Raw genomic sequence first — 24077 nt, forward strand, 5'->3', positions numbered from 1 at the left:
ATCTAGGTGACTTGGGTATCCCTTGGCCAATTGTGATAGGAAGGTCTATGCATCCTTCAGGGGTTACTGATTCCCAAATCCGACCAAGGGTGTTGGACTTTTTCTCGATTGCGTCGTGGTCCATCCCAATGTTATATATGTGATAAGGGACAGAATATTGGTAGAGGTGCCACCATCAACCAATACTCTTCTGATCTGAACGTGGTCGATCAGAGGGGAGATCACCAAGGCATCATTGTAGGGCAAATGAACCCCTTCTAGGTCGGAGTTAGAGAAGGATATGGGGCAGGTCGACTTCTACTCCTATATGGCGCAAACTTCGTGCCTAGCTTCCCTAGCAAGCTCCTTCCTTTTGTTTCCGAATTGGCCCCCACTTGGGCCTCCGAGTATGGTGTTGATGATCGCAGGTCGGTCATCTCTCCGAGGTGGTGTCCTTGAATGCTTCCTCTCATCTTTCTTTTCTACCAAGTTCGATCTCGGCTTGCTAACATACTTTTTGAAATAGCCATCTTGAATCAGGTCTTGAATCAGGTCTTCAATCTGGTGTTCAGTTCCCAACAACTCGAGGTATCGTGGTTGTGGTGGCGGTGGAAACGGTAATAGCTGTCGTTAGTAAGGATCTCAGAGATAGGGATGGTTGCAGGAGTGTATCGTTCATAAGGTCTTCTTCGACTGGAACCCGAATCTGACCTTCTGTAATCGGATCGGCCCTGGGAGGGTTGAGAAGACGATACCTTGTCCTTAGACTTGGAATCTGACTTCCCATTGTCCAGGTTGTTGGACTTTTTCTGTATAGACTTTCTTTTCTGTCCTACCTGTTTTTGTTTTGAGCAGTTCTTGCCCATCGATTACTTTTTTGGCCTTCTGCAAGACCTCGACAAAGGTTGATAGAGCTTCTTCTCCCAGCTTAACTGTCAAAATCTCGTCGGCCAGGCCTGTGAGGAAATAGCACATCGCCGAGTCGTCCGAGCAATGTGCAACCTTGAGCTGTTCCTCCTGGAACCTCGTCACATATTCTCTGAGTCTCTCGCCTTCCTTTTGTCGAATGTGGCAAGGTTATTAGCTATTTTTCTGTCATAGTGGCGGAAAGAGAATTTGCTAATAAACTCTTTCTTCAACTTACTGTGGATTGAGATCGACTTAGCTAGAAGCCTTCTATATCAGAGTCGAGTGCTCCCAGTCATAGCAATCTGGAATTCTCTGCATTTAATGGCGTCGAATGCTGCCTGAAAGTCCATGAGGCCGTCGAAGACCTCAACATAGTCGTTCGGGTCCTTAGACCCATCATAAGGCTTCATGGCAGACGTCTTGAATTTGGGGGAGATAGGTGCTTCAAGGATGTCCGAGGTGAATGGCGATTCGCCCATCTCACCATCATCGAACGAGCTCTCTTTCTTCTCGCACTTCAACTTTTGAGCCGAAACCTGTGCGTCGAATCTAGTTTTCATCAGGTCGAACTCTTCCCTTGTAATCACCTCTTCGGGTGTTAACAGATTGTAACGAGATTGGGCTTTGGAATTCGAGTTCTTTTGGAGTAGGGAGGAGAAACATCTACACCCCGTGAGGCGGAGTTTTTCTTTTTCTTCTCAGCGAGGACCTTTCTAAGGTCATCCTATTGACAACTATAATCAACACCCACATTATCTCCAACATTCACGTTTTTATCATCAGGGTGGAGGGGAGGATCTTGGTCGTCTCCGTCGTACTGCAGATTGTTTGCTCCACCCTAGATCCTGGTTTGGGACCCAGTTCGGTTCGCCCGCATCATTTCATTGTAGGTCTTTTCCATGGTGCGCACTCGATTGCGCATATCATCCAGCTCCCGCTGAAGGGTAGCGAGAACATCAAGATCCGGAGCCGGTACGGACCTCCGTGAGGTTTTTTTGGACACCCCACCTCGACCTCAGTGGGTCTTGGCGGGTCTGGAATGAGTAGGAGGCAAGGTTGGATTCGCATTGTAGGCCAGCCTCTGGGGCTGATCGATTGCCTGTACTTATTGGACCTAGTCTTCCGCGACCTTGGCATCGACCTCACGCTGGAGGCCATTATTACCATTTAGACCTCGTCGGTCTGCTGAGTTAACAGAAGTAGTTGGTTGAACCATCTCGATTTAGTTCGTGCTAAGGATGACTTAAGTTGTCGTCCCCACAGACGAAGCTAAATGTTTATGTAGAGAAATGCACAACATCTAACCTTGGTCAAGATCGAACTCGATCCTAGCTCTGACTTGGATCACAACGGGAAGACCTGCATAAAAGGGAAAAATCTCTGATGCTCAAGTCAGTAAGTAGCTCGGACTCAATATTAAGTTCGAGGAGAAATTTGATACCTGGTGTTGAAATGATGCATTCTATTTATAGGTTTAGGTTTCTACAGGGATTACGACAAGCGGTTACCTTGGTCGGAGTTTAGGTTGAACAGATCGAACCTGGACGATTGTCCTTAACAATGGTGATTTGATGAGAGAAATAATGACCAAGTCCTCCACCTCGTAAGGTGCCGAGGTGGAGCTACCTGAATATTCATTTGGGGATATTCCCTTTGGCGAATCACTATCCTCCTATATAACATCATCAATCCCATATTCATTCTTTATTTTGTAAGTCCTACACCTTTATAACAATTACTTCATAACTTGTAAACTTTTATTTTTCATCTATCAATGAGTCCTTTAACTTTTTAATTAATTGTTTTATATTTTTATTATGTCTTATTTGTTTATACTACTAATAAATTTTCTTCTAATAAAACATTATACTACTGATGTGATTTTATTATAAAATATTACAAATTTCTGTTTAATTTTTTATTTTTAATTTTACTGTTTTATTATTAATTAATATCAATTCTTTTTTTCAAAAGTAGGGTTCATATTGTAACAATAAAATTTAAGAATACGTTATATTAAATGATGATTGTTCAGATAAAAAATTATTTTAGTTGTAACTTTATTCTAATTATTTATTTTTTGTTAGTATTAAATAAAATTGTTATAATAAAAAATATGTACTTCCAATAGTAATAAAATTAATTATTATTTGAACTAAAAAAATTAGCAGAATAATGTATTTTTAATTAGCTAAAAATAAGAAATTAGCTATTAGGCCCGTCTGGTAATGTTCCGTTTCTTGTTTCTCATTTCCAATTTTTATTAAGAAGTCTAATCTTTGACAAACTATTTATGTTTATTGTTTCTCATTTTTTGGAAACAATTTCAAAGTTTTATATAAATTTTGGAAAAAACAAAAACAAGTTTCTTGTTAGATGATCTCGTTTCCATTTTGTTTAGACATAAATAAAGTTTTTGTTTCTTTTATCATTCTTGAATCCATGGATGTTGAGGGTCATACAATTCTACTTTTCTTTATTAGAAAAAGAGAAACAAAAACAAAAACGGGAACCCCTACTATTTGTTATATATCTTATTCCTATTCAAATTTCAGATATTTTTAGTAAACAACGTCGGTTTATTATTCCGATTCCAAAAAACATTATAATAAACAACATCAAACAAATAACATTGATCTTATTTCGATTCCTTCTAATAAGTTTGACTTTTCACTGTAAACAACTTATTTTCTGGGCATGTTAGGGAGATAAAAAGGACTTATTTGCTCTCATATTTTGTTAAAAGTGTTTACATATTGTTCAAAGAGGGACAAAAGTTTAACATTTTTGGATGAAATGCAAAGTAGAATATTTTTGGATAAAATGAGATATTTTGAGGTCAAACATGACAGAAAATCACGATTTTCCATTATGCAAGAGAAACGCGTCTGGCACATTTTTAGGGTTTCAAGCGAAATGCATGTTTTGATTACGAAGGCAGAGAAGACATATAGAAGACATCTCGCAAATAGGTTGCCTTAGTCAATTCAACTTGGTCTGGTCAAGAATCAAAGTTTCTTCAACCAATTCTAAAGCTTAAGCACCAAAATTCTTCCTATTTTGGTCACAAGTTTCAACCAACTCCAAGCCTATAAATTGAAGGTCCTTCTCAATAGAAATCAGCATCCAATTTACTAAATTTTAGTCTTAGTTTTTAGTTAGAATTAATTTGTTCTTATTTCTTTACAATTTATTGCTTTTCGAATCTTGCTTTATTACATTTCAATTGTTAAGCTTTGTTTTAATTCTTTTCAAGTTTAAATTCTTTTGTATTTCGTTTATTTCCATTTTTCTACGCTTTCTAGTAAGTTTTTACTCCCTTCAAGCTTGAAAGAGAAGAAAGTTAAGTTAGGGCTCGTTGTACCTTTGTTATTCTTTAAATTCAATCAATGGAAAATATTTTTCTTATTTGTTGGAGTATTTCCCATTCTTTAATTATGCACTAATTTAGTTTTCAATCTCTCTCTGAGATGTCTTAGGAAAATCTTTTAATTTAACACGAGAGGAAAATACACTAATTTAGTTTTCAATCTCTCTCTGAAATGTCTTAGGAAAATCTTTTAATTTAACACGAGAGGAAAAACCCAGGTAGCATCTGGCGCATTTCTAGGTTGATTCCTCAACATCTTTCCTCAAGTAATTTCTTAGGTTGGCCGCTAGGAAATTTGATCTACACATTGAAGCATAATACTGCAAAGGTTAGGTTAAGTAAAATAATAAGAAATTAATATGGATGTGACTTAGACATAAGCACATAAACCACGGTCCTAGACATAGGCCCTCTGACCCAAAAATGAAAATGAGTTGATAATAGCATTCTAGAATTGTAACTATGCATAGACATATATGACAATAGATTTCCCTAGGCTCCAAAAGAACCAAGAGCAGTTCGTGATAAAAGTAGAACTCAATTTCCAGAAAAGTGTAAGTAGTGCCTGGGGCATTTTTCTCCTGTGTGTCATTTTGTCTAAAACTAAGAGAGGAAGCAGAATGATTGTTTTTATTAAGTAGCTTGATAGTTGCAAAACAAAAATCGCGACTTTATCACCTGTTTTAACCCATAAAACTCGATTGCAATTTGAAACATTTCATTTTAATTCATTTGGAAACAAAAGTCCTTAAGGATACGATCTTGAAATTACTTTCCGTGTATTACTTGTGATCGTGTATGTTTGCACGTTTCTCTTATCTTTTGCGGTGGAGAATATCCCAACACATTCCCATTCTGATTTGTTGTGAGTAAACAAGGCCAAACTAGTTATCATAGGTGGACTTAATGAAAGGTAACGTATAAAATTTTGTTCAAAGGATTTTTTTTTTCAAATTAATATAATTAAAGTTTCGTAGGAGTATAAAAAGATACATGTATAAACAAATTTATCCTAGTACAAAGAGTTGTGGAAAAAAAAAGTAATCACAAACTCAATTGGTAAAAGTATATTATCTTCTACTAAAAGGTTCAAAGTATATTATCTTTTGCAGTTTGAGATTCCATTTAATCTATTAGAAATTTGTATATCCTCTTTTTATTTTGATAGAAAACTAAACTGTTTATAGATTCTAGAATAATAGAATAATTTTTTTTATCTATTATTATATTTGATCCACCAAAATTTATAAATTTAATAAAATGAAACGTTCGCGGCCGAATATTTACTCTTTTTATATGTGTTTCGGTTCTCGGGTTAGTTAGCCCGTGAACCGACCGCCGAATGAAATGGTTGTTGCTATCTGTTACAATAACGAATCATTGGTTTAACTCAATAACTAAATAAAATAGATAGACCTTTCTCTTCAGTCTTAGGTCGACGGATCCTCTCCATTGAAAGATCCCCTATAATACACATTCCAGTTCACCGAGCCTAATTCTAATTGTTTTGTTCCGAAGCAAACCACGGGGCGGTTCGTCCTATTCAGATATTCACGACCAAGAAACACTGGATTCACGTATTGTTTAACTAACAAATAATAATAATAATAATCTATACCTATACTATATATAAATGGGGTTATGAAGTGAAATCTTTACCTTCTATTTTTATCCTCAACTTTTAAATACACACCTATTTTGCCCTCCAAATTTCTACGAGAGACACGATTATTTGGGTTAAAGTGTCTATTGAGAGAATTAATCTAAAAGAGTTATGATCATTCGATGAAACAAGGAATAAATTTAAAAAGAGTTGTGACTGTTCGAGTGAAAAAGTGGACTGAGAGAAGTTAATCGGATGAGAAGTGCAATTGTGTGATGAAGTAATGCATCCATCTAGATATAGGTGTCATAATAAATAATCTATAAAATGAAAGATTGTGTCTTTTTCTTTTTGACCTAAAACTCATTTTCAAAATATTAATGAAGATTTTTCTTTTCTTCACGAGTGAAAAGTGAACCATGTCAAAAGAACGTTTGAGAATTCATAAAATTATTTAATTAATTAAGAGGTAGAGTATAAAATTATGTATTCGTGCTATCTTTGACTTTTATTTTTTTAGATTATTTTAGTCTTTTTATGTAAATAACTTTTAAGTTATATATTCATGATACATCCTGTTATAATATTTAGTTAATTAATCTTATTTTCAAGTTTAATTTAATATTTAATTAATGTTCTTTCCAAGTTTTAAATATATTCATGTTATATTTTAGTATTAGATTTCCTAACTATCTTAATAATATGACTTTTTCAATAGTGTTGTTGTATTTTATTTTTCTTGGTTGTGCGATTCTTTATCCCACATTTTTCAATGATTATATAGCCGTACACAATGTTTAGTTTCTTTTTCAAATTCAATTCTTTTTCAAATTCAATTCTTTATTTCTCTCACTTGAGATTCCTTTCTTCTTTATTACATAATATAACTAAGATAAAAGGTCAGTACAAGTAAATAATTTAAGAAAACACATAAAATTGTTGTTCTTGTTTTTTCCTTATTTTTTTAATTTTAAATGGCAATGCATAAGAATTGTCTGGTTCAAATAAATTTTGCATCAAAATTATGGTTACATATATAGTAAGATAAGATTTATTCATTTTTTACTTACTGTTTAATTTATATTTTTTGTCATGCACTTCAAATTTTGTATGTGTCAATTTTATTTTTATTTTTCTAATATCAAAACATTGTTTCTTAACTACAAACGGTATCTTAATATACTTAATTATATCTTTCATTTTTAAATTTTTTTAATCTTTTTGTCTCCATATTTAGATTACTATGTTAGTTTTGTGGGAAAATTGTTAATAATTGTGGCCCTAGGTATAGATTGTAGGACAAAATTTTAAAATAATCTAGTTTTAAAAATAAATTACAAAAATAATGTTAATTTAAAAAAAACTACAAAATAAATGTAATTTAAATAAATAAATTCAAAGGTAAGTTAGGTTTTCAAAACTAACTCGCGTACAATGCCTGCGATTTCCGTGCAAACGTGGCAGGTGATTGTACGCGACTTCCACCTTTTTATTTTATTTTTGTTTTATTTTATTTATATATTGTTATTTTATTAATATTGCGAAATTTAATTAAGATGTGATTAAATTTTTTATTTTTTGTTTTTATTTTATTTTTAATTTTGATTAAAATGTCATATAAAGTTTAAAAGTTTAAACTTATATTAAAAGATTTTCGATGATTAAAATGTCATTTAGCTTCTTGTGTTTCATCTTCGTATATTCTATAAAATAACATTTAAATTTAATACAAACTAAATCGATAAAAAATTATTAAATTAATAAAACCATAAAAGTAAAGGTATAAATTACATGAAACTCACATGTTTTATCATTTGCATGGCGAAATACATAGCTTTAAAACAAAAACCAAATTTTGGGATATGTATAATTAGGGTTTTGTTTGTTTTACAATTATTTTATTTTAAATTAGAATATGTCCATCATGTGGTAGGTAATTAAGAACTACTTTAAAAATATGGAGAAAATTAAGAGGATAGTATTTTTCTTAAATTATGGTTTTTTAAAATAAAATTTAAAAAAACAAAGGGATATTGGTGAGAAGTTGCAGGGTACAACTTTTAAATTCAAAATATAAAATAAAATATAAAAGTGGAAGTGGGGAAGTGGCCATGGTTGCCCCTCCCAAATTTAAAAAAAAAAAACAAAGGGAAGTGGCATGGCTGCAACTCCCAAATTCAAAATAAAAATAATAATAAAAAATAAACAAATGGCTCGTCAGCAAAGACGTGGCTCCATTTGCGCCACGTCACCAGCCATCGCGTGCGATTTTGGGCAAATCACAGCCTGTCCCTGCTATTTATCTACCCTAGTTTTGTAATTATTTTGAAACCTACACTAGATTTGTCATTTGCTTTTAAAAAATAATTATTTTAAAAAAATCCATGGATTGTATTTTCTAGTTATTTTTATATTTAAAAGGTGTACTATCATTTATATTTATCTTTCTAAAAATAAGATATTTGATTTTTCAATTTTATAAAGTAGAATAAATGGGTAATTTTATTTATTCTCATCCTACCATATTTAATTATAATTTTGACTATCTAACCAATTATTTCACGAACTTTTAGTTCCATAATTTGATTGAATTTATTATGTCATAATTAACCATAGATTTTTTATCTTTAAATTTATAAAAATATTTTTTATTTAAAATGGATAACCACATTAATTATTTCAAATCTATATTATTTTCAATGCTTTCTATACGTCTTATTTAATTAATTGGAATATTGTATTTTTTTATTGAAAATCTCAACGAATAATAATATATTTTATTTGCAAAATTAAATGTCAGTACTATTTAAATGTTGTGTTTAGTTGTTATTTTATATGTTAATTATTAGAGATATTATATTAAAATATTTAAAACCACACAATGCATAATAATAAGTCAAAGTAAGTATAGTTGTAATTGACATATATCTCCTATCGAAGTTATGAGTTCGATCCTCCACTTTCACGTTGTTGTACTAAAAAAAGAAAAGTAATAATAAATAACACGGACTCCAAAGCTACCATATCTGCAATTTTTTTTTATATATTTAGTCATTTTTCATTTTGTCAGTTTAAAAACGCTAAAGCTTAACTATATGATAACTCTTATCCTTTTAAAAAAAAAAAAAAAAAGGCGTCTATGAACCAAACTCGTTTCTTTCCAACATTATTGATAACGTCTTTTCTTTTCCTTTGAGAACTGTTTTGAACTTGAAAAAACAGAAAAAATATATTTAGTCAATTTGGTCCAAACCTAGCCCGAATGAACATTGAGCATTCATCAAGATGAAAGTGGTGAAAATGACTTTTGACAAATTACATTTCAGCACACAAACACATTTGTGCATTGTGTTGTTGACATCTGATTGGATGGTTAACATTAGAGATTAGAATTGATGACTCACCAGAATTATCCAAAATGAAATATAGCAATTTTTGTCTCTTTCAAGAAGGTATATTTTTCAATTCTTCCCATCAACTCAATGGTCTTTGGTAGGAAAAAAATATAGATCAATCGATCCTCTTATAATTTCTTCAAATAGGATAGAAATAGAAAAACTTAACACCACATGTATTAGTTCTCCCCAATCTTGGAACTACGTCCAGTCTTTTGGAAAAAAATAGGTTCTTTTATGGTTGGGAATATTACAATGGAGATCTCATTCAAGATATCACCATACAATAACTATCTTGCTTTTAAGTACCCTAACAATGATTACAGAAAAACACCTTCACTAAACCCACGAGATACATACTTTTTTTTTTCACACACTGTCTACAACCACTCAAGTCCCTTTTATTTGAATTCTGTACAAATAAAACATAATAAAAGGACTCCATTTATAGGAAGTCAAATATCCTAATATTTATAAGATAGCAATATTATCCTACTCCTTATAGGAATTCATAGTAGTGTTGAAAAACTTTTTCTTCATTGGACACGAATAATATATTTTAGCTTCATTATCCCAACAGTGTGATGGTATAGATTGTAATAAATAGTGTTAACAACCATAAAGGAACAACATTAGCAGTATGTGAGATTGTATGGAGCTATGTCCGATTCATCTTACTATAATAGTACAATCAAACATTCAAAATTGTGCAAAAATTATACAAACAACTCTCTTCTTTTTAAGTAGGGACAGAGATATAAATTTTCTTACGGATGTGGCAAAATTTTGCGTATTAACTTTTTGCATTAAAGTTATTACAAAACAAGAATAAAATAAAAAAGTATATAATAAAACCAAATGCTATGACGCGGATACATTCCGAAAAGATGTTAGAATGAATTTACCTTAAACGATCCGGACCAAAAATATAAAACTTGTTCTAAACTTAAAATTGGAATCATTTATCAAGGTAGTTTGATTAAAACCTAATTGAATTATCTTTGGCCTAAACATAATATATGCAAAGCTAGTAGCTCATGCGAACAAAGTTTTCAAAGAAGCAATTTATCATTTCACTCCAAACCGAAATTTAAATTTTACAAACAAATAAAATTAGGCTAGATATAATTGCCATACAAATTCTAAAAGTAGCCTGGGGTGGTTATAACTCGCAAGTAAATCAATACTACAATAGCTAGCTACTAGCCAAAAATAACTTTAAAGGATCAAAAGAAAGGATTTAAAACTGAAAATATGAAGGAAAAAAAAAGCCATTGAACTAAAGAATTGAAATCTTCATAACCCAATTAAGTCATTGTAACGTCCCTCGGGATGGTGTAAGGGCAAAGGCCTTGCGCTTTGTTGTATTACCTACCATAAGGTCTTGGGTTCAAGTCTTATGCTGGTCACAGTGTTGCGTTTAGTCCAAACAATGAGCTCTAATCATATGGATCCACAGTGTAAGTCACATGACATCGATTTCAGATAATAAAATAAAATCTATGTCTTTGTAACCCAAAGTGTAAATGAAACTCCCTTTGAAGTAGTTTGAAGAGTATGTATTTCTATTAATATTGCATTAAATAAAGTTTGAGATGTACTTAATTAAGTTGATGGAATATAATCCAACCAAGTACATTATATTTTATGTTATTTTTTTCTTTGAAACCTTTCTTTAAGGTTAAATCAAGTGAAATGAACTCTTTAAACTCCATTCTAAAGTCCAATTTATCTACTTCACTTTAGTCCATGGACACGGCGGTAGGATTAATATCATCTAGCAAGAAGATTCTACCAACATAGTTAAGTTAGGGACATGAGTCTTGATATTTATCATATCAATGAAGATATATTGTCTCTTACTTTTATATCATGGACCTTTCTCTTTTCTAGCGAATGTGAGACTTTAGTCATATTTCCAACAATTCTTTCTCTCGAACAAAGTACCACAAAGCTTATTATGAGTTTATCAACTTTTAAATAGCTCACCTTCTCTTCATCGGAGCAAACCACCTATAAATTTCCCTTTACAATCTTTATTTCTCACTGTGAAGAAAATAATTACTACATTGTTTGACCGATGTTGAATTAGGGGTGGTGACACAGTTGGCTAGCGCGTAGGTCTCAAAGAGTTATCCTGAGGTCGATAGTTCGACCTTTCTCACCCCAACAATATTTTGAAAAGTTTCAGCTTAAGAACTAATCAAGTTTCTGTGATTTTACTTGATTTTCAGTGTTCTAATTTCATTTGTTAATAATAAATAATTACATTAAAGATTTAATTTGTTAATAATTACATTGAAGATTCTTTTAAATTAATTAATGTCAAAATATATTACCAATTTGATCCTAAAGTTTAAGCAAAGTCTTTTTAAAGTTCCAATCAAGTTTCTATAATTTTATCTGATTCTCAGTACTAAAAGTTTTAATTTAGTTTATTATGGTTAAAGTTAAATTTTCTTTTAACTATATTATTTAATTTAGTAATAATTACATTGAAGATTTTTTAATTATTTAATACCAAAATATATTACCAATTTGATCCCTAAAATTTAAGTTTAATTTTCTTTTAAAAGTTTCCCTCAAACTTTTATGATTTTATTTGATTCTCGGTGTTGTAAAAGTTTTAATTTAGTTTACTATATGGTTAAAGTTTAGAGATTATCTTTAAAATTGTTAAAATGTCAAAAGGATAAGTAAATTATTTATCTTAAGCCCTTTAAATATAACTAATCTTTTTAACCTGTGTCGTAGTAGTGATATTCTCCTTTTATTTTATTATATATTAAAATTTAATTTCTTCTTTAAAAGTTTAGTATATTTTAAATACTATATTTATATTTACAAGAAAATTAACTATTTGGAATTTAGTGAGTAATTTTTGGATAAATTTGGATAATTATTATTTGTTAAAGTAATTTAGAGATTAAAAAAAATAATACTGAATTTTTTTAAATAACCATTTGAAATGTATTTATAAAAACAGGATAGAAAAATCGGAACCATAAGCAAAGCAAGCTGGAGCCCATGGGTCAAAGGGGGAATGCTCCCATCCACTAATGTATTCTTAAATTTTTTATTATTTTTATTTTACTTTTAAGGTTGTTTTTTTGTTTAAATAATGTCTTCCAAAAGTTACATAAGACTGGTAAAATTAATTTGTGTTGGTACGTCTTTCTGTTTTTTATGGTTATTTTTTTTACTGGTCTCTTTATTATTTTTATTTTACTTTTAAGGTTTTTTTATTTCAATAATGTATTCTTCCAAAACGTTACATAATAATGGTAAAATTAATTTATGTTGATATATCTTTCTATTTTTTATGGTTATTTTATTTTTACTGGTCTGGAAATTTTAATTTTTTTTTAATTTATATGTTTCAATTACACATATTGATATTTTTTCTATAAATTAGATTGATATATTTTTACTTATATTTTTTTTATTATTTTTATAAAGTATATTTTTTGTTGTTATGGATGTGGATGTATGCACGTGGATCTATATTTTTACTTATATATTCGAAATAGTCAAAATATTAATAAAATAAATAATATTTTATTTGTAAATAATAAAAAATGACATAGATATAAATATCATTAAAAAATATTTGAAGAAAATTCCATATATTATACATATTTCTTTCTATGAATTAGACTGTTCTTTTTATATAAAATATATTTTTTATTGTTAGATGTGTATGTATGCATGTAAATTAATATTTTTGCTTATATATTTGAAATGGCTAAAATACTAATAAAATAAATAATATTTTGTCGGTAAAATATAAATATATAAATATTTTAAGAAAACGTAGGCAATTTCCATAGTACAATGTAAGTGATCTCTCTTGCTGACTCATTCTTTAATATCCACCCATATATGACACGTCGACACCTAAATCACCCCCATTGTACGCCATTTTTTACTTTCAGCAGCAACTAACCTATTTTTGTCAACAGTTTGGATGCCTAACTTAATTTTGTAATTTTTTATTTAAACTATATTTATTTTGTTATTACTTTTAAATCACCATTATTTTTTAATTTGTTTTTAAAATTATCAAAATATATAGGAGCTTTAAAATGTATGCCATTTTTTAAGAAGTTTTGTAGATAATAGATGGATAAGGAAAAGCAAGTTCTTGTGTTTGGTAATGTATTCAGTAATGTATGTTTATATATAAGAGTATTTTGTTTGTTATCAATTTGAAATGGAATTTAAAAAATGACGAAAGGTTAAGTTAAATAAGTTTATATAACTTATAATTACCGTGGTAGAGAAGGTGTCGTTTGATTCATTATATTTTTATCTACTATTTAACTCAGACAATTTTTTTTTTTAGCGTTTGAGCTTCCAACCCCTGAGCTTCCATTTAATCTTTCGCCAATTCAAGTGTTTTTTTTTCTTTAATTAATAATAATTATCCGTGCATTGAAATTTTCATTTATCCAATTTACTAAAATATGTTGAGGGTAAGTTTGAAGTGCCGTGTGTAACCCCCTTACCAAAACGTGGAATTTGATCAACCAACAAAGAAGACATGCAGAGTGTACCAGAGCGTATTGTAAAGGAAATGTCGAGCGCACTATATAGATGTTGTTAGAAGTATCAACAAACCACCCGATGAAGTGTCTGGCACGGTGTCTGAGGTATACTACAGACGCCCTTGCACCACTTTGAAATGGTAGGAGAAAGACGGGAAATGTCGGAAGTGTTAGGATATATGTCCTAAGATTTTGATATAAGGAAAAGTATTTAAATATAAATAAAATATGTTTAATAATTAGACGTGTAGTTTGTTGAGAAAATTGACCTTCAATGCTTAATCATTCCTATAAAACATACAAATCATGTCCATGAGCTCAAAGAAGCTAAAGGGGTTTTTAACCGGCCAAAACGATTCACTACCATTAAACCACCCCCTTTTTAACTCACCCTAGCAAAAATGATGCCTAATTGGCCAAAATAAATGTAACCTACCTAAGTCACTCCTCTTGAACTCAACCTAACTAAAATGGTGCCTCAACTCGAAAATGAACTCAAAAAGCACAACTTACCTCTCTTGAGCTTAACTACTCAAAAGGGTTCCTAAACTCACATCTCCTCAGTGGCTACCATAATTTCTAGATAGCCGTAGAACCAAATACAATTATCTTCCCAAAACAAGAATAAATATGCATACCCTAAGTAGCTACCAGACCTGCAAGATAGCCACAGAAACATGCATACTCTAGTTACAAAACATCCTAAATTAGCACTTTGAGCGTCGAGGTAGCGAAAACGTGCATAATTTTAATTTGGGACATTAAAGAAGCAAAAACATACCTAAAAGGTATTAATTTGAGACCTTAAGATGCCAAATAATACCGAAAAGAAACTAAATGTGCTTGACCTATTCCTAAATCTCCTACTAGCGGTTTGCACGCCAAATTAGCTAAAATGTTCCTTAAGAGCATGAGCATTTGGTTCGTTAAGGAACCAAAAACATGCATTTTATATAAAGAGAACTAAATGTGTATACCCAACTCATAAACCTTTTAAGCTATAACTTTGTGCACCAAACTAGCTAAAGTGTACTTAAAAGACATTTTCAGACCTTAATTAGCTACCATAACGGTAGGATAACCATAATTTCTTGTGAATCAATCACATTAATGATATTCTTCTACCTAAAACCTAAAACCCATCATTTTTGTGTCATTGTATAGATTCAAGCATATGATTCCAATAAAGCCCTAACATTTATCCAATACTTAAGCATATAATTTTTACATAGCTCATGACAATGATTTAAAACACATACATTGTCCATGTTCAATGATGTTAAAAAAAATTGCTTTATTACAAGGAAAAGAAATTAACTACATGTGGTCAAACTAAAGAAATAATAAAAGGAAGAGAGGACTATAATCCTTATTCAACATTAAATCCATAGCATAACTTCATAGCCTAAAATAATATTCAACATAATTCATAGCTAAGTTTCATAGCCTAATCCATATTCAACCAGGAAAGAATTAATCCATATTCAACATAATCCAATGCCTAAATTCTATAAGCTAACCCATATGAACAAGAAAAGACTAGTTCATATTAAACATAATCCAGAGCCTAATCCATATTAAAAAGGAAAGAATAAAATGGACTGACCAAATGAAGGAGGAAGTGCCAAAGAAGAGAGAGGTGCCAAAGAAAGAGATCGAAGACGTTGAAGAGGAAGGAGATGCTGGAGAGAAGTGAACGTCGGAAAAGAGCGGTTCTCAGAGAGAAAAGGAATGCCAAAGAGAGAGAGAAAAAAGGAAGGAGAACTAGAAAGCGACAGAGAGGAAGAAGAAAGAATGAACGGGATTTTTAGGGTAGACTTTTATCGACGATAAAAAGCGTCGGAAAAGTTTTCCATTTCGTTTATTTACATGAAGAACGAAACGTTATGTTAAATCTCCTCTGCCGATGAAAAGCTCCCAAAAAGCATCGACAAAAGTTTTCACGAAAAAAGGCACAAATATTTATCCCACTTTTTCTAAAACTTCTTGCATCGCAATAAAAACGGGCATATACCCCATTAATTTCATCAACATTAGTTAAGCTACCATGTGGCGGGATATGGCGTGAATGAATTTTCCCCAACGATGTTATTTATGTTGACTTTGTCTGCCTTTGTCGATGAGTAATCTTTTTGTCTCAATTTATACCACGTAAGATAGATGGTAGGACAAAAACTAAAAGGGAAAGGGAAAATAAAAAAAGTTAAACTAAACAGCACAAGGAAAAATTCAAAAAAACCTTTTTTTTATAGGAAAAAGATTTTCTCCTTGGTTTGGCTCCATTATTCCAACAATCTCTCACATGAAGACAAAGCAAGCAATATGTCTCCTCTGCAATGGTAGCGCGACTCATCTCTAGTTGTGGAGAAGTCGAACTGAAGTTGCACACAACTTCAGTTTTATCAACAGGGATGACCTTGGTAAACATATCCGCTGGATTCTAACAACTTGGAATCTTTTCAAGCAACAACATTCCATCTTCCAAAGTTGATCTGATAAAATGGTATCTAATCTGTATGTGTTTTGTTATCGAATGAAACACTGGATTCTTTACTAAATGAATAGCGCTCTGACTGTCACAATGCAAAGTCCCTTTTCCTCATCTCAAGCCAAGTTCTACCAAGAAAGACTGAAGTCATATCATCTCTTTGCTTGCTTTAGTAACTACAACGTACTTAGCTTTTATAGTAGAAAGTGCTACTATTTTCTATAATATGGAGACCTAGTTAATCGCAGTATTACCCAACGTAAAACATACCTGGTAGTACTCTTTCTGCCATTTGTATCCCCTGCCATATGTGCATCCACGTATCCATGCAATTTAAAATCTGACTTTTTAAAGTGTAGAGCATAATCGGTCGTCTTCCTCAAGTATCTGAGGATCCACTTCACGGCCTCCCAGTGTTGCTTTCTTGGGTTACTCATATATTAAACATGTGCCAACTCCCACTACATGTGCAATATCAGATCTTGTGCAAACCATGACACATATCTAGCTTCCTATAGCTGAAGCATATTGAACTCTAGCCATATGATCCCTTTCCAGCTCAATATTGGGTGAGTACTCTTTAGATAATTTAAAATAACTAGCTAAAGGAGTACTCACAGGTTTTGTATTTTCTATATTAAACATGTTCAACACTTTATTAAAATACTCTTTCTGTGACAATATCAAAATGTCATCTTTTCTCTTGATCCTCATCCCTAGGAATTGTTTGGCAGCTCCCAAATCTTCCATGTCAAATTCAATAGATTATTCAGCCTTTATCTTCAGAAATTTTTCTTTGTTTGGTCTTGCTATCAACATGTCATCAACATATAGCAATAAAATGATGAATGAGTTTCCCTGAGTTCTTATGTAGCAGGAATGATTTGTCTGACACCTCTGAAATCCACTACTGCACATAAAATTGTCAAACTTTTTATACCATTGTATGGGTGCCTGTTTGAGACCATACAGGCTTATCTGAAGTTTGCATACCATTTTCTCTTGCCCCTATACTGTAAATCTCTGTGGCTGCACCTTGTAATTTTCTTCCTCCAAATCACCATGAAGAAAAGTCGTTTTTACATCCATTTATTTCGGTAACAAATCTTCTTTTGCCACTATCGATAGAACAATCCTAATGGTAGTCAGTTTAACTACGCGAGAGAAAATCTTATTAAAGTAAATACATTTCTTTTGTTGAAAGCCTTTGACTACAAGCTTTGCCTTGTATCTTTTGTTGCCGTCGAGCTCCTGCTTGATTCTATATACCCATTTATTCTATAAAGCTTTGTTACCTTTTGGTAACTCAGCAAGTTGTCATGTCTGATTAATCATTAGAGAATTAATTTCATTTTTCATGGCTAACTCCCACTTAACAGAGTCTTCCAACTGAACCACCTCTTCATAACATTTAGGTTCACCTCTGTCAATCAATAACATGTAATTCAATGTAGGGGAATACCTCTGTGGTGGTCTGATCGTTCTGCTAAATCTTCTAACTTTTATTGGTGGTATTTCTGAACCTCATCAATTTCCACAACTGGTTCCTCAGATTCCACAATTTGTTCAATCAGATCCCACAATCGTTTCTTCAGGAGTAATTGTATTTCGATCTTCAATATCTATTGTTTTTTTCTCAACCTCAAGAGGACTATATACTGTGTATTCTCTGTGCTTTCATCTAACTTTGTCTTTCCTGAATCAAATTTATTTTTGTCTTGGTATAAGACTTCCTCATTGAAGATCACATTCTTGCTTCTAATAATTTTCTTGTTTTGGTCATCCCAAAATCTGTAACCTATCTCAGCTTCACCATACCCAGTAAATAAACATTTCTTGAATTTGGCATCCAATTTACTATTGTCTGCAGCATCAATGTGAAGGTAAGATACACAGCAAAAAACTTTTAGATGAGAAAGGTTTACCTGTTTACCAGTCCAGACTTCTTCAGGCAATTTGAAGTCTAGTGATGTGGTCGGGCTCCTATTGATCAGATAGGTCGCACAATTGATTGCATCTGCCTAGAACATCTTAGGCAATTTTGCATGTATTCTCATGCTCCTAGCACGCTCATTAAGCGTCCTGTTCATTCTCTCCACCACACCGTTCCACTGTGGTGTTCCTGGAAAATTATTTACCATCACAATTCCACTGTTTGCACAATATTTCTTGAACTCCCTACTAACGTACTCACCACCATTATCTGACCTCAAGCGTTTGATTTTCAAGTCAGTCTCATTTTCTACCATAGTCTTCCATGTTTTGAAAACATAAAACACATCAAACTTATGTTTGATCAAATAAATCCATACCTTCATGCTTAAGTCGTCTATGAAAGTTACATGGTATCTAGAACCTCCAATGGATGAAACTTGAAAAGGCCCCCACACATCAGTGTGAGCCAACTCCAATTTTGTAGACTTTAGCGTTGAACCTGTCTTTGAGAAACTGACACTACTCTATTTCCCAAATATGCATCCTTCACATAACTTGTGCTCCACTGCCTTAAGTCCCTCTAGCTTCCCTGTACAGTAAAGAATTTTCATACATTTTTTACTCATATGTCCCAGCATACTGTGCTATAATTGGGTACGGCTCGAATGATCTACAACAGCTATCATATCTTTGTCATTGTTGTTGACATACAAAGTTCCTAACTTTCTTTCTCGAGCGATCACCATGAAACCTTTTGTAACTTTCCAGTTTCCTTTGCCGAAAGATATTTCATATCCTTCATTATCCAACTACCCCACAGAAATCAGGTTCTTCATCATATTCTGAACGTGATGTACATTGCGAATCTTCTAGACTGAACTGTTCGCCATTTTTAAATTAACGTCACAAATCCCAATGATGTCTAAAGGCTTTCCATCAGCAAGATACATCTTTCCATGATTTCCTGCAACATAATTTTCAAGAATATCACGTTGTCCTGTAGTGTGAAAAGACGCACCTGAATCCACCACCCATGTGTTATGAGCGCCTTCAACTGCAAGAACTAGAGCATCATGTATTTATTGAGCAACAAAATTTGCACCAACTTCTTTCCCTTCAGCTTTATTTAGGGCTTTGTAGTTCCTCCTCAGATGTCCTGTCTTACTATAATTCTAACATTTTAGTCTGATGTTTTTAGACTTACTTCTGTTATTTCTTAACTTTCCATATTTTCTGTGGTCTCTGTTATTATTTGTTTCTCTATCTACATTCAAATCTATACCAGAAGTAGACGCAATACCAGAATTCTTTATGCGAATCTCCTCTCCAAGAGCTACATCTCTGACATCTGCGAATTTCAATTTCTCTTTACCACAAGAATTTGAAATAGTTGCCTTCATAGGCTCTCAACTGTCAGATAAGGATCTCAACAACAATATAACATTTAATTCATCCGTAAATGTTAAATCAACAACAACCAGTTTGTTAACCAACGCATTGAACTCATTTATATGGGCAGCCAAAGATGTATCTTCATCCATCTTCAAATTAAAAAATTTAGATGCGAGATACACCTTATTATTTACCGATGGCTTCTCATATATATTTGACAATGCGTTCATCAGCCCCATTATGGTAGGAGTACGCTGCTTTGCACATTTTTGTTAATGTTAGGCGAATTGTACCCAACACCTTCCTGTCCAACTTTTTCCATTTAGCTTCTTCCATGTCAGCCGACTTCTTGTCTAATGGCAATTCCAATTCCTTGGAATGTAGATAATCTACTATCTGATCCTTCCAGTACGAAAAAATCAGTTCTATAAGAAATAACCAATTTATCTTCTCCAGTCATTGTTCTTCAACCTTGGGCTCTGATACCAATTGTTATGAAAAATGCAGCCAACTAATAATTATCTTAATGACAAATGCAGACAATATTTGTTAGCTAATCCCACATCAGGTTCTTGTTCCAATTAATACAGAATTCAAATTTCAAATTGGAACTTACAACTTAAACGATTAGATAAAATAATCTAAAACTTCTAAGTAACAATAACGATAAATAAAGATTAGGGAGAAGAAAATTAAACACCATATTCATACTAGTTTACTTAATGTGGGCTACGTCTAGTTCTCTGCTACTGTTGCAGGTTCTACAAAAACATCAGGAAGAATCTCCCAAGAGTTTACAAACCTTTTACAATGATTTCTTTCAATTTTCCCTCACACAGAAAACGCTCACGAATCACTCTACAAGTCTTCTAAACTCTCTACTTGATACACAAGTATTTAACTTTCAAACTCTCTCTTCTTGGAGAATTTCTCATGATTCTCTATTTGTGCACACAAATCAAATGGTTCATCTATCTCTATTTATACTAGATGGTATGACAAAAACTAAAAGGGAAAGGGAAAATAAAAAAGCCCAAACTAAATAGGACAAGAAAAAATTCAAAAAGACACTTTCCGTATAGAGAAAAGATTTTCTCCTTGGTTTGACTCCATTATCCCAACATTCGAAATATTAAGACACTACATTCTTAGGTGTAATGCATGAATAGCTTAGCATCTGTTTTAGCACTACTCCAAATAATGGTCCAATCATTGTGATTTCTTGAAACACCATATTGAATTATTCGATTTCTTTTGAATATCAAAATATTTAGTCATGTGTATGAAAGGACGTAAATCCCGCAGCGTAAACAGGCATCTTTGTTCTTGAATTTTTGGGGAACAAAACCCATAACATAAAAATGAAATATAGAGGAAAAATAAAAAACTCACTTTTGAAGAACTGTTTTTCAATGAGTCACCAACGAACACCAATCCATTTCAGCACCACTGGTCTTCCCGCTATCCTCTGTGAACAAAGATCTTGCTTGTGGGAGCAAAGATTGGAAATTCAGAGGGAATTGAGAGAGAGAGCTAGAGAGAATGCAGGGGGAAAACTCTTGTTGTTTCTTGCAGGGAACCAAGCAAAAAAAACTGCATAACACCTTCTACACTTTAATTCCCAAGTGAGGTGGGGAGTTACCCCACGTCACAACTCCCCACTCCCCCTAAAATGCAGGGGAGTTAATAATTAATAATATTAATTAATTAATTATAAATATTAAATAATTAACAATTAATTATTTAACATTTAATTAAATACCACATATTTAATTAAACCATATATTCGAATCATATTCAAATGTTTCTCTCTTGTATAACCTATAGATTTAATGTACACGTATGCAGATTAATTTTAACCTATATTTTTAATATGAATTGGATTCATATTATTATTTGAATCTTATTCAAATATTTCTCTCATAATATATAGTATTAATTTTGAAACCTTATTCAAAATTAATATATATTTATATATAATGTATCAACATACATTATATACAATCCCTTATATAATCTGAACATTTCAAATTGTTTTATAATTCTTAATCCTCGTTTTATCCATTGTGAGCTAACAAGGGGACCTAATGGACCTACAGATCAGAAGCTCCAACGATGCGAGATTAATCGGTTAAACTCATTAATCGTGTTAATCAACATTTGTTAACTACAGGTCACTCCACTAAAGACCCACAGTTGTACTATTCTCACTGCAGAATGTTGTCGTGTCCCACGGATATACAACCATTAATGACAAATCAATTCTTCACGACTGCTCGTAACTCAAGCTGAGTCAAGTTACTGTTTTACACCTAAGTTACATCTTACTCCTTAAATACCACTGCTCCTCTAATGAACAACTCGATTATGGTCCAGCCAATAACCGGAAGTCCCTCTCAGGCCAATGAGAGGGTGTGACCCCTTGTTCAAGTCCCGGAGTCAGCATTTAAGAGAATACTCATCTATTCTCCTAAGGTCGGGGAGGAGTGAATTCCATCTGGTAAAGTTATGTTCCCAGCTCCCCACTCGGTCTCGTCCCCAAAATAGTAGGAATGTTGTGTCAGCGACTCGAGCCACTCTCACCCATACAGATCAAAGGACGCGCCCTCACGGGCAGGAGTCCATGACTCACTCAAGATTGAGAATGAGTTGCCTAGTCATCCTATGAAATAACAATCTATTAATCAACGGCGTTACGTCTAAAGATCAAATATTTCGTGGTTTAGTCTTATACAAACTCATTGTATAGTATACCCGCACTCACATGTCTCCACACGAACGACCTGGATCAGGTTGTCTGTAACATTTACAAAGTGGGTCATATCCATAATGTTTCTAGGATAAGGTACCCAACCTTATCCATATACTATAGACCATTTAGGTTATTTCCGGGACATTATCGACTTATATATTGAGAATATATCAAATATATACCCAGTATATATATTATCCCGGTTACATGATAATAACCTCGGATGTTTATTTTATTGGATTTAGACAATGCAATGCTATGAATTCAACAACACATTGATTGAATAAAACTATATTGAATATAAATTTGTACATTAATTACAAACTACGAGTTTAGGGCAACACACCAATAGTGTATTACAGAATAAGAAAGAAGTATGTTGTATTATTCACCATTAAAAATAATAAATGTACCTTCTTCATAATAAATACAGAAAGTCAACTAACTAAAACTAATTAAAGTAGTTAACTAAGGACCCATTTGATAAGGTTCTCGTTTCATGTTTCTTGTTTCTAATTTTTTTAGAACTAGAAACATGAATGCATTTGGTGATCTGATGTAACTAACAGTAGTTAATCCTACATAAGTTAGTTTATTTTAAACCTTTAGTTATTTAGTTTAAAGTTGGGTTGTTAATCCGTTTGTCCATGGCCTCTCTCCTATAAATAGGAGATCATTTGTAACTTTAAGATCCATCTAATACAATCATCTCTTCAATCTTACTTGTCTACACCAAATTGGTATCAGAGCGCCTAAGACCTTAGACTTTGCGAATGGCGGGGAAGAAGAACGTTCCTTCGGGGGGAGGGGAAGATTTGCTCCCTGAAAAAGAGGCGGAAGTTGCAGCCGTCCTCTCTCCACGATCCATGACCACCCGTTTGATGATGGTCGAGGGGCTGTTGAATAAACCTCTAGTGGAATGTGGTTGAGATCCGTTAGATACTAAATGTAATAGTTGACAAGTTATATGACCTTCAGCTCCAGCAAAATTAGTCAAGAACTAACAAAGGAAAAGAGGTAGTAGAGCAGGGGATCAAGATTGATGGCTCTCTCTTGTTAGGTCATTACCGAGGATACTTGCCAATCGGTTCCAAGATTACATCAAGACCCCCTCTCTATCCAAGAACCCATCCCTGTTCCCCTCAGAAAACTGGAATTTTCGACTATGCCAGATCAAGATTTCAACAATAGACCTTGTCGGATTTATCAAGAACTTCATTTTTCTCATAGGAGATTTCAAGATTGGCCGGAGATCATATGGTTCATTGAAGGTATGGTCATTTTCCACGGCGACAAGATTATCAGATGGACTCTTCAAGTTACAAAGAAGAGTTTCAACGTTGGGGTGATGATAGGAGACAGAACCAACATCATCAACGTTACCATCAAGAACAAAACGAATACAAAATGAAAGTCGACCTCGCCCTCACTTCGATGGTAAGATGAACATTGAAGGCTTATTGGAGTGGATCAAGAACATTGAAAGCTTCTTTGAATACATGGCCACTCAAGACCATAAGAAGGTAAAGCTCGTGGCTTTCAAATTAAAAGGCGGAGCATCTGCATGGTGGGAGTAGCTGGAAACAAATCGAGCATTTTGGTAAGGCACCTATCCACATTTGGGAAAAGATGAAAAAATCATGAGAGCCCGATTTCCACCTATAAATTTTAAGCAGATATTGTACAATCAATATCAAAACAACAAAC

Source organism: Momordica charantia (assembly GCF_013281855.1).
Source record: "Momordica charantia cultivar OHB3-1 chromosome 4 unlocalized genomic scaffold, Mcharantia_2.0 BLBB01000004.1, whole genome shotgun sequence".
In the NCBI taxonomy this organism is placed as follows: domain Eukaryota; kingdom Viridiplantae; phylum Streptophyta; class Magnoliopsida; order Cucurbitales; family Cucurbitaceae; genus Momordica; species Momordica charantia.